The following is a 16,041-nucleotide window of genomic DNA, read 5'->3' on the forward strand; positions in this document are numbered from 1 at the left end:
TTATTGGAGCTTCGAACGCAAATCAACTTGTGTATCGATCGGCATAATTAACCCCAAGAAATGTTAAATAACGTCCCGCATCATATATTTACTTTTATATTGCATCTGTTCTATTTCGAAATATTTTTGCTTTAATCCTATTTATTTATTTCATCCGGTTTTTTCCAAAACTTGGAGAGTATATTTTTCCTCGCACGCAGATCTATTTCTTTCGAATATTTCGAAGTTGTATATCTTGCGCGATTCACGGATATATAGAATACTATACAGTGGATATTCGAGGCAAAAGTTTTGACATTTGTGATAGGCGGTGTGTCGGACGAAAAAAAAAATTCAAGAAAGCCGAGTATTGCATAATCGTAAGGTCAAAACGATACAACACGGAATAGCTTCCACTGTTTGTAAAAGCGAACGTTTTGGCAAAAATGTAATCGCGCAATTGTATACTCGTGGGGAGAAGAACGTGATCTTTTGAACTATAAATCCTTTTCTCGACAGTCAAAGGCACATGTAAGGCACATGAATGCGCTTCTATTCTTTACGCTTTTTCTCTCCGCTTTTTGCTCGAAGAAGGTGGGAGAAAGAGTCCGCGATTAAGTAATAGATAATTAATAGAGGCACCGTTTTATCCCGACTTTTTACCGCGCCGCAACTGCACGCTCGCAGTAATTATAGCCCTATGTCATATACTCTCCCCTCTTTCGCACTCTTTCTGTGTTTGTAATGATCGTGCGTACGACAGGATCGCCCGTAAAAATCTGAACGTGCAATTAGGGCCAAGTCGTTAATTTATTTTTCTCTACGTGTGGGCTACGCTTCTGGCCGGCCCGTGAAATTATTGTCCGATACATCATCGAAGCGCGAGCGACAACACAATGGACAATACGGATAATCTTTTACGCGACCGCAAGTTACTCCAGTTTCGACATTAAAGTATTGGAAAAATAGAAAAAGAAATAATCTATCGATAATGAATAAATTACAATTAGAATTATATTAAACATAATTTCTAATAAGATAATGAATATTGAATATATTTTGCAAATTATAAGTATATTAAAAGATTGTTCATATTGATGTAAATGGAGATCGGCAAATAATATATACTTCCGCTCTCTCTCTCTCTCTCTCTCTCTCTCTCTCACTTACAGCTAGAGCATAAGACTTTTAAAAAGCTACGTCATTTAATTCTGTCTCTGGCGAGATGTTGAATTTAACTCTACAATTTTTCGGTCCGTTATTTGAAATAGTCCTCTTTCAGGTAGTTGCTGGTCTACCTCTACGTTTTTTACCTTGTGGGGCTTTCATTCCGATGTTTTCGAGAGGAGAAAACGAAAACATTGGCAGTAAATAACAGTTACACTAAAAGCACTGTATTGTCATTAAAGCCAAGTGGATGAGGGAGGGGGAGGGGACTAAAATAATATTTAACATGTAAGAGATTTAAAGAGATTAAAAAAAAAAAGATTAATATACGGTTCTGTACTGCAGCTAATATTTTGTATGCCAATAAGTTACCACGAGCTGGTGAACTTGCGAATCGCGTAGTCGAACGGGCGGTCGATTCCGGGTGCTTCCAGTATGGCGCAGACCTCGGGGTTAAACGTCCGATGTATCTCAAAGCGTCAAGGGGACGAGTCGTCAAAGGCATGTCGTAATAGGTGTGTACGACACGCGGCGGGACCAACCGGCCAGTTTCGTGATTTACGCAAAGTAATCCCATTACAGGTCGCGTCGCTCGTTAACGTCATACGCGCGACTCCGAAGACTGGACGCGGTGCTGGAAGACGCGCGAATTAAGCTTGTAAGCGGGTAATGAACGTCCCGATAAAATTCTAGTAAAGGGATGCTGCAGGATGCCGCTAGAAGAATGCAAGAACCACTCAGACTAAGATTCATTATCTTTTAGTGCGCTTTAACTCGGGGTCTTTCAATTGAAACACGCTCTTATAAGATATATCTATAATACTTATACAGAATGCTCCGGTTTTTAACGAGTACGTTTATCCTACTATAACTTTTAACTCGACAATTAGATAATTAAATTAGATGACAGTCTTATGTGCCAATCTTTATTTAATCTCTTTGAAATTATCCAACTCAACAGGTCGCGTAAGATTAGGCGATGGTTATCGCGGAGTAACGACGCCGCGGTCAGAGGGAGAACGATCGTCTTCGTCGGGGAGGTTAATATCTAGTCAGGCATCCGGGAAAACAAAGTGAAAGGAGCACCATCCTTCGACGATGCACACACCGTGTGCGCGCCAACGTTCATTCTACGACGCGCACAGTTATATAGCCTATGAATCACGAGCGGAGACGCTCACGTTAAGTCGGGAGTTAATTGAAACTTTTATTCGTAATTACATATTTTTCTCTACCTTATAATACACGCGCGTCGCATTTCACCCGCATATTAATTCACCCTCGAGACACCCGAGAGAGAGGGGGAGAGAGAGAGAGAGAGAGAGAGATACGCTCCGTCACACGATGCGTGCGTCGCGATTTTTTTTCTCAGAGATTCGTCCGCGCGATTTAATTGCGTCTTGTGTCATTGCTAATAACTATTCTCGCGAATAGTACGCCACCGCGGATATTTGGCAATGCAGCTTCCGGCCGTCTTTTTTCACAGTAGGTTTTTACGCGATACTGCCAGGCTTGCAAATCTCAGCGCTTTAAATAATAAAAGTGTAATATAATAACGAGTATTTATTATATTGACGGTGCGTAATTGACGTTTCCCATGGCTTTTCATCTAAACATATTTCAGATAAAATATATTTCGCCGTTTGGGGTTAAATGTTTACAACGTAGTATGCGTCTCTCGTTGCCTCCAATTTTTTCATTACGTGTCTGTGATTTAATCTTAAATTTCACGCGTACTGGCGAGCCGCGACGTTGCAATGGATAATAAACTCACGCAGTTAATCGGCATTTGAAATGCACAATCATTCCAGTTTCGTTTTACTTTATAATAATTCCATTAATTATTCACCTTTTTTTTTATGCGATTCGCTTGGAATGAAAAAATACAGCAAAGCGTAAAATTATAAAAAGTCAAAGTGAAAAATTCTGTATTAATGTCGCATATCGAATTACAATAAAAACGTCATTACTAACGAAAAATATACAGCATAATTTACAATCCTGCTTATACCTTCTTACAAGGAGCGATCTAATAGAAAACTCATTTTATTAACGATGCTATGAACTTCTTACGAGCAAGAAAATAAATGAGAATGCATGAAAATATGAAAGGGCAACGCGTGGCGTAATATTTCTCCGGTTTTGACGCGGTTAACGCGTAACCGGATGTCGCACTTTGACCGCTCGTTTAAGTGGATGGGATCGAGCCTTCTTCGCTCGTGCTAAAACGCGGGATTAAGTTGGCGGCACGCGGTCAAGGCTCCCGCGGCCACCCCCGTGAGGTGAAGCCCAGGTGAGGTCTTCATCGGTCCGATGCGACATTGAGGAATATTCCCCTCTGCACTTCCATCTGCACACGGCCGCCCTGAGGAATCGCCTCATCGGCGAGGGCCCAGCGCCGCCGAGCCGATGCTAATCACTGCGGCGTCCAATGTTATATTATCCTCACGGAAAATAGAGGAACGCTTCATTAGCATACATATACGAGCGCTGCGCGCGGTCGTCATTAGCGCTAAGTGCGATTAATAATTGCCGGCGAGGGGCAGGAATCGACACTTCGTTCTTTGTCATGCCTCGTGAACGCTTCACCGCGTCTAATCGCCAATGATTAGGGCGAAGATTCCGAGGCGCGGCTGTCGCTCTCCCCGTGACTAAAATTTAATACGTTTTCATAATTACGAGACCACGCTCGTTTCGTATCGCCGAAAGAATTTTGCTGCAATTCTGATATCTTGTTCGATACAAAAAATTGATTCGTTAATTCTCAGTCGTGTCTCTCATTTCGACGATCTCCACTAACATTCCGATTACCCGTCGTTTAAAAAGAAACTCGATGCAAAGGTCAAATCCCGTCTCATTATACGTACACGCATTTCTTATCTTTCTGTTCAATTAATCTTTTTAAACCTAATGATCTCGGATTTTTATAAATACGTGTACAAATCGCGCGTCAGATTATCATGCAAACGCACTGATTACAAGATGCATCGTGTCCGTTGAGAGAAGAAGCACAAGGTAAAGAGAAACGACTTTTTTTTCATCAACGATGGAAGACGTGCGCGCCGATAAATCGCCTGGAATAAGATAAACGCTTTACGCGGTTATGTTACAGCGGGCAACGCATATATATACGTGAGTTATGGAAACTTTAACGCGTGACTAGACAGGATCGATTGTTGAGTCGGCTGTCGCGGCGGCTGTCAGGAAATTAAACGACGCTAAACGCTACGCGAGTGCCAGGCGGATCATCGCGTAGCGGCACACCGAATTATTATAAAACAACTCCTCGATACGGTATATCTTTGCCCACGAGATAGCAGCCGCGTGGTTTCTCAATTACTCCTTACGTAAGTGTTAATTGCGACACGCGCTTGCGCTCGCGCGCCCGCGCGAGATCATTCTTGTAATGTGTACCCGCGTATGACCAGCCCCCGGCGTGCACATGCATTTGCATACAAAATGCATATCCGATACGAGCTGAAAAAAAAAAAAAAAATTTCCTCCGCGACGCGTCGAACGCATCGGAGGGCGTTGCGGAGAATCTCTGCTGAGATGCCACTATTAAGATTACCGGAATATCGTACATATATCGTACGCACGAGCCTGTGCCGCCGAGTCTTTTTAATAAACGTCGTCCCCGATCGTGCGCGCGATACCGGCGGAAGATCGAGTACCGAGACTCGACCGAAAGTCGATGGTTTTCTAGTATATCTTGGGGGAAAAAAATGCGAACCCCGGGGTCTCTCGGAGAGGTCGCGGACGGAGATCTCTGAAGCGTTTCCGCCGCCTCGAATCTATACTCTCCGCTGAATCTACGCGCTCGTCGTCGTATCTTCCTCCTCGTATTCGTTTACCGGACGTTTCTACGAACGTTTCACGGCGCAATATGTATATGATATGACTGGCCACAGAGAGGTCCATTTACCAAACCGTTACGAGATAGGCGCGGCAGAGGCTTTATAATCGCGCGTCTCTCTCGCCTTTCTCCGCCGTGCGCGCGAAATGGCGTTTTAATTATTACTCGACGCATTAACCCCCGCGAACCCGTGGGCACGCACCTGCATAGAAGCGCGTGTCCTTTCGCGTGGGTGCGCGAATCTCCGTGGAGGATCGTTTCTAGCGGAAGATCTTCGCGTGCGCACGGGCACCGAACGTTGTTTTTATCCGCAGCTCGTGGATCCGCTTGGCGGCCGTCTATTGCTTTGCGAAAAGCCATAGGAAAGTGTGAGAAACGGTTTCCAGCTGGGAGAAGCAGCATCTTTATGATGGCTTGATGAGATTACCGAGTGACGCGAAAATCATCAATACATCGTAGGAAAATCGTCGATAATCTAGTCAGGGATATAACATGTTTTGATTATTAATATTCGCTATGTACAATGATCGATTCAAACATATTTTTCTCGCAGTTTTATTACTCGGATTATTTGAGGAAGCGCATTAAGTGAACAGTCCTTTCTGTAATTTATGAAAATTGTAGAAAAATGCGAACTTCAATAAAATATTGCGAATTGCGACATGTCCTTACTTTTTTTTTTACCTCTCGCGCTAAGCCGTACTTATGAAACAGTTTTGCATAAATTTGAATCGACAATAAATGATATTACTGGCGCAAGAAGTTAGTGGTGTTCCGTCAATTCTCATACTTCATCTTGCCTTGGAGTAATCGTAAGATTTGCAAAATAGCTTGCGGGCAGAGTGAAGGAGAGGTAGTCCGGTTTCCCGCTGACAATTACACGATCATTGAATCCACTAACTGTCGCCTGTGTTAAACAGGTCGCCAATAAACGCCCACGCGGTTGCGAATACGTGTGTCGTTACTTGCGCGTTAGTAGTTTCCTTCAAGACCTCTTATTCTTATAAAGTAATAATTTGGTGTAGAGTAACACTCTTGCGACGCTATTACAAAGTATCGGCAATAGTAATTTTAGTAATTCCGAAATGGGCGAAGAAGTGTTTATAAAGGACAATTCATCTTTCTTTTTTTATATATTCAACAGACGAAAGAGTGTCTATATAATATACTTAAAGATTATAAAAATCGCTTACTTAGATAACCTAAAATAACGTATAAAAATGTGTTAGAATAAAATTATGAATTAAGATTACAGTATCATGTGTTATCATTTATGTAAGGTTAAGATAATTTTCACCAATTTGTGTCAATTTAACGATCCAACGTTTAAAAAAGTTATTAATCTCAATGTAAGCAGTAAATATTATAATTAAAAAAAAATTACTTTATATTTGATAAACCGATTGTGAATTTTGGAAAAATAGTTATAATGTTTACATGCAAATTTCAATTATGGGCATAATGACATGTATATTAATTAATATATATTAAGATATATGTACGTTTTTAAGATATATTATTACTTGTTTATTGTATTAAATACGATCTGCTAAGAGTATCATAATTTCAATAAATTAAAGAAATATTTCGAGAGTTTAATAGATTGTTAATGGTAACTTTTTACAGCAATAATTAAAAAAAGATTTTATATTATAATTATAAAATTTTAAAGAAAATAATTTATGTAATTTTATTGCATACGTATATTTGTAAAACATTTAATTTTGCAAATTTATCTCATAATTAGGACTCTACTACGAGGCCATTACTTTATATAACCCTTTCATTTACGTAAAATAATTGGATCGATTCAAAATTAAATAAATTGAACACGAATATACATGTTGCCCGGCTGTCAAACTGTCGTGAGAAAAATAAACACATCTCATTAGGAAACATCAGATAAAACATAAGATCGATTAAGAACGACGCTTAAATATTTCCTCTTTGAACGCTCTTCGTTTTGCGAGATGTTGGCAGTGTACATTGCGAGTTTCGTCGAGAGTTTAATTGTTCCTTAATAATTCCTCGTTAAGAGGTTTCCGACGTCAAACACGGTGGTCCTCGAAACGCAAATGCAAATGAGGCACGTCGTTCTATATTGCGTTCGCCACAGTGGGTCGCATTAATCATATACAGGCCTACAAGGCTAACTTCGACTTTGTTGGTCCATGCGACTCGCTTAGCCTGTCTTGCCATCGCGAGCGATCAACAAAAGCGGGTGACGTGATATGATCGCTCTTATCGAGATTGTGCATACAAGACTGATATCTCTTTGGCTACATTTGCAGATGTGAGCGTTAAAAAAAAAGATTAAACAACTTATTGTTGAAAAGGAGTAATATAAAAATAATTTTTAATAAGTATATGTTGAAATGTTTAATTTAAAAATATCTTGATTCGTATGATGTATTACATATTATAATACATCAATTTTTATCCTAGTCTGGCATACATTATCTTCTTATTTTGTAAAACTATGCTTTTTAAAGCTGTTGTGTAGAGTAATATATAAATGTTATACGTTGAGATTGAATATCTAATATTTAAGAATTAATACGTTATGATTAACGTTTCAGGCTCTCCATCGAGATGACTGTTGAATCGATTAAGGTATCAAATTCTCCACAATCGAAGCTATGGTAAGTAGACTTTAAACGCATCTTTTCGTGTCTTGAAATTGCTGGCACAGTCGGTTCTCGCATGTACATATATATACCGTCAATGCCGAGGCCAGATTGTACTTACGCGTCCCTATTCGGCGCCACTTAAGTGCCGACAAGCTCGTCTGTAACTCGTAACCACCCATCGTCGATCGGCCCTCGCTCTGTTTTCTTCTCGCTCCGTTTGAGTTCTCGATACAGCGGCCGAACATATTGGGAGCAAAACGGCTCTTCCGGTAGTCTTATATGGCGCGGAGTTAAGTGCGTGAGCGGCAACGGGGTTGGGCATAACTTCAAATAGCCTTTTGCGAGTGTCTCGAGGAAATCAGGAGAGAAGAAAATGACGCTTTAACGAAGCAATAACATACGTAAAGAAGGGGTTATGGACTCGTAAGTGACTACTTAGGTCGCTAAATGAAAGCTTCCTGTCGCTTAACTGTTGCGCTCGAACTTCCGATTAAAGAATTATCAAAAGTGTCGTGATTTGAATCGATGGGAAGGAGGAAAAATTGCGCTTAAAAAGTCAATTTGAGGGTGGATCGCAAAGGAATCAATCAAAAAATTTTAATAGAAAGAAGAAATAGGTATATTTTTCGTTGATCAGAAACTTTCTTGCAGTTAAATCTGAAATTTTTGTCGTGACTCGGGCGAGTTTATCAGACGTCTTGCGCAAAGCCATCAGTATTTCGCAAATGTGCCGTTCGAAGTAGAATCGCCATTCGTCTCTGGCCTATTACCTTCCGTGCCTTCCCTACGAAACAAAGCGCTTCCTTCCCGTCGATCGGTCGCATAATCGGCGGGTTCGACCGCGCGAGCTCGTTTCTCCGTGCGCTCGCCGAGAACGATTATTCCAAAAAAGCCTCTTCCGATTACGCGCACTTAATAGGTTGGGACTCGTACGGTAATTGCGAGGTTAACTGATTTTTAATGATGGGTCCGCCGATTGCTACCGCGATCTCGCGCGCCTCTTCTTTATGCTCCACCGCCTCCTCTTTTTCTCCTTCTTCGTTCTCCTTTATGTCTCCTGCCATCAATCTCTTTTCTCCCTCTTTTTTTACCTCCACGCATTATTATCATCCAATTTCGTTTGCGTAATCCGCCTGTTTGTATCTGTTTAACTATCCCAAAAGTACATTTATGATCATTTGATAAAAACGGATGAGCTCTATAAAAATTTATATATTTACTAAGAAATATAGAATTCACCATAATTAAAATTAATTTTTTAATTGTCTAACAAATTGTTAATTTTTCAAAGAATATCTTTCTATCAAGGACATTGATGCAGCTTATTTTAAAAAAATGCAGTATTTCTACTTTACATTTCTTCCGAAATGATTCGAGTACTGCCCCGTGCCGTTTATTATTTTCTTTTGCTCGTTTTCATTACTGAAATTACGAAGAAGTCGGTAGAAAAAGTAAGACCATTCTGTTACCGCTAAAGTGCCGGTAAAATACCGCTCCATATATCCGTAACGCCCGGCTGCGCGTAATGATTCCTCGTTGCGGCCCCGGCAATGAATGCCGCGTAACACACACGTATACCACCTTGCGTAATCGCTTATTGCAACTCACGAATGCTACTCAAGAGCTGGTCTGCGAATTACCAAAACGAGTAGACGCGCGGCTCCACGTTAACCACATAGATGTAACAATTTATCGTGCGAAGCGACCGTGCGAACGGGTTTCCCGAAATCGACAAACATCGTTTCTCTCTCTCTCTCTCTTTTTTTCTTTCTTTCTCTCTCTCCGTACAAGACCGCGGCCTTGAAGAAATTCGGATAAACGAGGGCCGAGAACGCGCCTCCAGTCGACCAAACTTGACCGCGGAAGCAGAATCGGGGCCTTGAATTTTAGTCGGTTACCGCGAACCGACAGCTCTGCGAGTCAGCGCGTGCCGGCGCTGAAGATGACCGGTTCGTCTAAGCGGCACGGCCGATCGTCTGCGGACAATAGTTTTTATTCGCACGAGCGAAATCAAGGTTGCGCAATGCAATCGCCATTACGTAGCGTCTGCGTGCCTAGTATATGTATCGGCTCGTTTAATTGGTGTGGACGTTCCTACGAGGAAGTCGGCCTCGTGACTTGCCCGTATTTTCGGCCGTGAGACATGAATCGCATCGAAGATTATGCGCGGGGATCGTAAAACGAGTTGGATAATCGTCATAATGTGCTGCGACTCTACGTTGTTGTAGTAGCGAGAGCCCAAATCTACACTGCGCGATCTACGATCCTTTAGCGGTGCAAGGGGCAATGACGCGAGAATTCGGCCCGCTCCGCTTTGGAAACAAACAACGTTTAAGAACAACGTACAACAATGTAACGGAAATCGCTCCTAATACGTTAACACCCATGCGCGTTATTACGGTGATGTACCTCATTGGCTTTGGCAACCGTGTCTGCCCTTCGGTCCAATGGTCCATTCAGTGACTCTGGACTCCGAAATCCGGTCGCCGCTGAAACGAGCCATTGTGTCGCCGCGAGACATCCGCGCAGCATCCCCACACAAAAGAAGTCGCCTGTTGCTACCGCGTTGCCACCGTGTGAAGGTAGCAGGGCACAATAATCGTTGCAATGCTGCAGCAGCGGCCGGGAGGACGATGGCCCCACCGTAACCGTGTAGCGTATGTAAAGCAGAGAGAAAGGATGAAAAATAAAGAGAGCAACGCGCTAACGCGGCACACGGCCTCCTCTCACGTCTCGCCGCTTCGACGAGACGCCCTCGACGCCGACGAGCCCTCAGCTCGTTCGCATGCTCTCCGACGCTTTGTCAATGTGACTAATAATAGTACGTCATTAAGCTTTTTCATTCAACGTTGCTCCGTGTCTTTCATGTGGATGCTACTTACGTCTTAAAGTGCTGGTATTTTGGAGCAGCACTTTCTTGTACTGCAGCTCTAAATTTACGTTTACGTCTTACTTTCTCAACTGTGATTAAAGTACTTTGCATGTACAGAAGACGTCGCACACTGAAGATGTCAAAACCAATTATTATAAAAATTAATAGAAAGTCCAAAATCTTTGGACTTTCATCATTAAGTAATCTATAATTAAAAAAAAAGTACGCTAAGTGAATGAGTGGGCGAGTCTATATTTATAACCGTAAAACGAAAATATTTCAAACGATGTTATATTTTGCTCGGTAAAGTAACGATAATGATTCGATTGAAACGTTAAAAGTCTCATTACAGAACTCGTGACTTGGAAGGCTACAAATAGAATATAACTCTGCAGAGACTTATTTATGTTGCACGAACAGTATCACTAATATCTACTAATAGCTAAAGTATTTGAAGGGTTTTTTTTTTCGCAAACTAATTGCGTGTAAAAGCAACATTTAGCTATGCCATGAAATACTAGAGTCGTTAGTTTAACGCGCGGGAAGCAAAACGAGGTGGACGCGAGACGATAAAGACGTCATCCAGCGCATCCCGCGCCCTTCGCACAAAAGGATCTCTGAAACAGGGTTGCGGATCTCTAAGACTTAAGCCTCTAGTCTGCTCCGCATCCTCGCGTGCTCGCACCGGCTCTGTTCTCGACGTGGACGTTAGTCACAGGATTAGAAGGGTGCCGGTTCGCGCGCCTCGAAATTCGTTAACTCGTAGATGTATTCACGAGTCGGACAGCGCGGGGAGGAAGAAAGAGAGAAAAAAAAGGTTAAGGGCAAGCGGGAAGAAAAAGTGATCGCGCGAAGCGTGCACTATCTTCCAGCCGGAGAGGAGGAAAAAGAGGAGCGACTCGCATGCCACGTTCCGACAGATTGAGAGGAAGGCGCGGAGAGAAAATATTTAGGGCTCGCCGACATAATGGCGAGATATATTTTATTGCCGAGTACCGTACGAGTTGTTTGGGATCCTCGCTTTTTGTAGACAGCGAGCGGATTCAAAACCACGCATCCGAACTTGAAGCTGTCTCGTCATCTCTCTTTATGTATTGATAAAAAATATTTCAATATCTGTCTGTAAATTAATATATAATTGTAATAATAAGAAATGATGAACACAATACAGAAGAAACGTTTTTTTTCCCCTTTTGTTCGTCTATCTTGTCTACTGTATCAAATGGTCAACATTGTCCTGAATTTATTTGATTGCTTTTTCCTTTATTCAACTTGGTCCAGATGTAAACCGCATAATATACATAGACGCCGCATTCTGAGATTAATACGCGATACGTATGCATACAACTTGCTGATAGTATCAGAAATGGACTTTTTCCACAGCGGATTAAAAGCTTAAATATCTAGATCTCGTGAAAGAGCTAGGAAACAAGTTTCACCCGTTTTGTCCCTCACGTTTCATCATCCAACCCTCTTTACGTCGGGAGATACACTTCGGGCCACGGTGCTCGGTTTCGACCGCAAAACTCGTCTCCGGCTTTCCTGCGCTAATCGACTTACGTAGTAGGTAAGTATATCCCGTGAGTGATATCATCGTATTAACCCCAGGTCCGAGTCGGTTGCGCGCATAAATAGAATCGTCTTTGCGCCGCAATGTGATCTCGTGGCAAGGGGGTTAATGTAGATGCGTATGTGCGCACCAGAAGAGGGTTAAGTTATCCTCTCCTCTCCTCTCCTCTCTCATGCTTTAACATTGATACTTTACGTGAATCTAATGCTCATTCATCCATATATATGAATAAGGGTGGCGGTGTCACAGTGATCCGCTTATATATTAATATGGAATAGAATCTGGATCTGTCTAATGTGTGAAACCGACGAGAAAGAGAGAGAGAGAGAGAGAGTGAGAGAGAAGAGATAAGAGAGTTGAACAATGTTACATATATTTTTTTTTCCAAATAAATATTCGCATTATGAATCCTCCAAGACGTCAATGTCAACCACTTGCATAAGTTTCTATTGAAACGGGATTTGACATTCACTTTTAACACGATTTCACTCAGAAACACGACGTAATGCTGTACAAACGTACGCGTCTTCTCTTCCTACGTCGTCCCGGAGATTAACAATCTCCTTATCGCATTCTAAATCTAGCACTCGCGTAATATTTTATCCTTGCGCATCTGCAGCAACCTGCACTGCCGGATGAAGCTCGTCTCGATTATGATCGTACCACCCGACTGCCTTGGAGCGGTTTAAAAAAAAAATATGGCACGCCAATTTAATCCGCCTTGCCATTTTTACTCGCGATAAGTACGCTCATGCGACTCTACTGTTTAATTAATCGCGACGGCCGATCCACATTTCGACCGGAGAAAGTATCGAAAAAAAAAAAAAAAAAAAAAAACACACACACAAAAAGACAAAGCGCAACGCCAGGAAATGCAAGGAACCGTGTAGAAACTATTGTAGAAAAAAAAAGAACAGAGATTATCCGTTAGAAAGGCAATGGTTCGTGACGAAAATAGTAACCGCTCATTAGGCGCTTTCGTTAATACTTCGTTAGAACATTTTGCCATTTTACGCACGTAGTCGTGCAACATTTTCACCCATTTTACTTCTAATCGCGTGCACTCCCGAGGCCAGGCCTTTTACATAATCCTCCCACGCGACGGAGTAATTGGCGCGGCGCGAATAAACGCGTTCCGGTTCGGCGGAGTTATCCGGAGAAGAGACGCGTCTAAGGATTACTACTTGCCGGCTTTGTTTATGCATCGGTCGGTGTGTGCGATGGGTGATTCATAGATTTCACACGCGCGCGCGGCTTTTCTGGCGCCCGACCCACGCCGAGCGGCGTATCGTGCGCTGCACCACGCAAAGTGTAAAGTGTTGCGCGAGGAGGAAATAGTGTAGCAATCGTTCCGCACACCTTGGCGAGCATTACCTTATGCCTACGCGTCCTTCGCAAAATTGCGTTACTTACGCAGATTCGCACTCGACTCGCACTGCGCCCAGATTCGCTCTCTTCGCGATTACCTGAGCGCTTTATTATCGCTAGTCGGAAACCGATTGATTGATTGATTGATTGATACCGTGAATTACTGTTATTTGTGATACTTAAGGATGACATCAGCGCAACACCTGTAATTAAAAGAAGCAAAAGAGAGCCCTTTAGGAATAACAACGGCGAGTTCTAAGAGCACCGATGCCGCGTGCAAGCGAATGCAATTACACGATTGCTTTAGGAGGTAATGCACTAAGATCATTTCGGTCGAGAGAATTAATGACGAAACACCGAGACGAAATCAGAGACGTAAGACCCGAGTGATTGCAACGCGTTCATTCGAAATGCGATCGATACGCTTCATGGTAAGGTCGAGCATGACCGGATAGCCACGAGATGTTTCTTCGGCCGGCGCGGCGTTAAAGATGTCGATGTTGAAGCCAAAGTCGACCCCGCGTCGGAGGATCTCAAGACAATGGGCGGCCCGATTGCGCAAGATCTGCTTCCGCTCCCGAGACACAGTGTGTTTTCCGTGCGCGAGCCACGGAGTCAATGTCGCAATCCTGGCAGAGGCAGGATGTCGACGAGGCTGCTCGGTGCACGGTTCTCTGCCCATGCCGATCCTGATTCCGTTTGGACATCCTCCCTCGCGTTTGCCCCCTCCTCCTCGCGTTTCTCCGCTCCTTCGTCTCCCTCCCTCCCTCCCTTTCCACTCGTCGTCCCGCTGTCTCGTTCTCGATCGATCCCTACTCCGCGGCAGGTGCCGCGATCACGATCGCAAGAAAGTTCCGGCGAAGGACATGCTCGATGTAATTGCGATTAGACAAAGCGAAATCCGGCTGCAAGTACAATAGTGCATGCGGATTAAGCGAATATTTTTAACGTGTGCTTGTTATTCTGATTTAATTACTCGAGGATGTGATTAAACAAATTCAACATTTCTGCGAAATTGCTTTTCAATATGTAGGTATTATTAAAAAAAAAATTATCAAGTGACACTCTCTCTGAATTAATCTATTTAAGGGCCGCTCGCTTAAAATCCCATCTCCGGATAAACTAATTACCTAATTATATGTTTGTGTACAAACATAGAAATTTATTCATTAGTTTATTCGAAAGTAGATCAACCGGCCCTAAATCCAGTTCAATTCAATTTTTTAGACCTTACGTAAAGTAAGATTAATTCAAAGACTTTTTTTACAGCGGATAATTATAACTTCTTTGTAATGCGCTGTTTTTATTATTATTACGTTAATCTTTTTTCTATCGCCGTGCTCGCAGTATGTAGGCTGCTTCTTACATGCCTAATTGCAATTTTATCTGGACATCGCGATCTTCTTTACCAGGACGAATCCGAGCTCTTTCTAAACGTGATCTGCCTGTGCCGGAAGTATTGCGCACGCGGGATTAGGAGAGGGGGGTCAAGAGGCTGCGTTTCCGGCGACGGAATCGACAAGGACGAGCCGGGACCTCGCGCCAGATGCATCCTTCGCTGCACAAGCTGGCGGTTTCTTCTTTTACGCGCTGGGACCGCTGGAAACGGAACTTCACGGCTCGCAGCACACGAATACCCCGTGCGATTTGTCGCGACGATGCGCTCTTAACAATATGCTTGGCCTGTGCTTTCGTAATGTACGGAAAGGCGGACGCGGAGTTAAATAGCTCGAGTCTGATCGAGAAACTCAATTATCCATTCAATTAGTATAGGATAAAACGATTGTTCCTTTTAAATCGTCGACGCGATTGCGACGGTGATAAATAAAAAGGCAAAACTAAATGATATTAATAATGAAAAAATAAAGTGTTTACAATACGTAAAAAAGAAGAAAACAATTGCGCAATCTGACGCACGAGAGAAGAATGCCGCATCTTCGCGATATACCTTGTAAATTATACACGTGCAATTTATTATGGCTACGGTGTGAGACTCGAACGAATGCCGTTTTCTTAACTCCTCCTGGAGTTCTTGTGCGATCGTACGCAGGCCCCTTGGCAGTCGCATCGTAGGCGCGATTTACTTTCACCGAACGCATCGCGATGACGCCTTCTGAGGGACGTTATACCCCTTTACTTCCAACAGAGCGACTCGGGCCTCGTGCACTCGTTCGTTCGGGGGACTACGTTTTTCGTATTCATGTATGCGGGCCACGCCCCGGTAGTGCGGTATGGACCGTGCTTCTTGCCCCAGCGTCTGGTCTACTTCATTAGCACGGACTGAGTGAGTTGGTATATACGCGCTTAACGCGACTTTACATACAACGGGAGAGACACCGAAGGCACACTCGTGCACGATTTTATGCTGGCACGCCGCCGTCATATTGGTGCTTCGACTTTCGAAAAAAAATCATTTACCTTTATGCTGTAAGATCCAATATAACGCAAAAGCATATTTCGGAATTTTTTTTGTAGCGATTGTTTGACAGATTGTAGTTTACATTTTTTTTATCATTTGAAGGAGATAATAAAGCAATGAAAAATATCTTATAAAAAATTAGATAAAGAAATAATATTTTTCACGTATACAATATCAGAT

The 16,041-nt window shown here is 42.8% G+C and overlaps 1 protein-coding gene and 1 long non-coding RNA gene across 6 annotated transcripts in view; one reads left to right on the forward strand and one right to left on the reverse strand.

Annotated features, from left to right (window-relative positions):
• LOC105840452 (knirps-related protein) overlaps window positions 1-16,041 on the reverse strand; it is a 180,530-nt gene that overhangs the window by 21,068 nt on the left and 143,421 nt on the right. The gene's annotated exons all lie outside the window — the stretch shown is intronic.
• LOC105840444 overlaps window positions 1-16,041 on the forward strand; it is a 105,626-nt gene that overhangs the window by 3,690 nt on the left and 85,895 nt on the right. Inside the window, exon 2 of the long non-coding RNA XR_004962410.1 lies at window positions 7,582-7,644. This is a non-coding gene — a long non-coding RNA (uncharacterized LOC105840444). The remainder of the gene's footprint in view (window positions 1-7,581; window positions 7,645-16,041) is intronic.

The sequence above is a fragment of the Monomorium pharaonis genome, chromosome 3 (assembly GCF_013373865.1).
Source record: "Monomorium pharaonis isolate MP-MQ-018 chromosome 3, ASM1337386v2, whole genome shotgun sequence".
NCBI classification, from domain to species: Eukaryota; Metazoa; Arthropoda; class Insecta; order Hymenoptera; family Formicidae; genus Monomorium; species Monomorium pharaonis.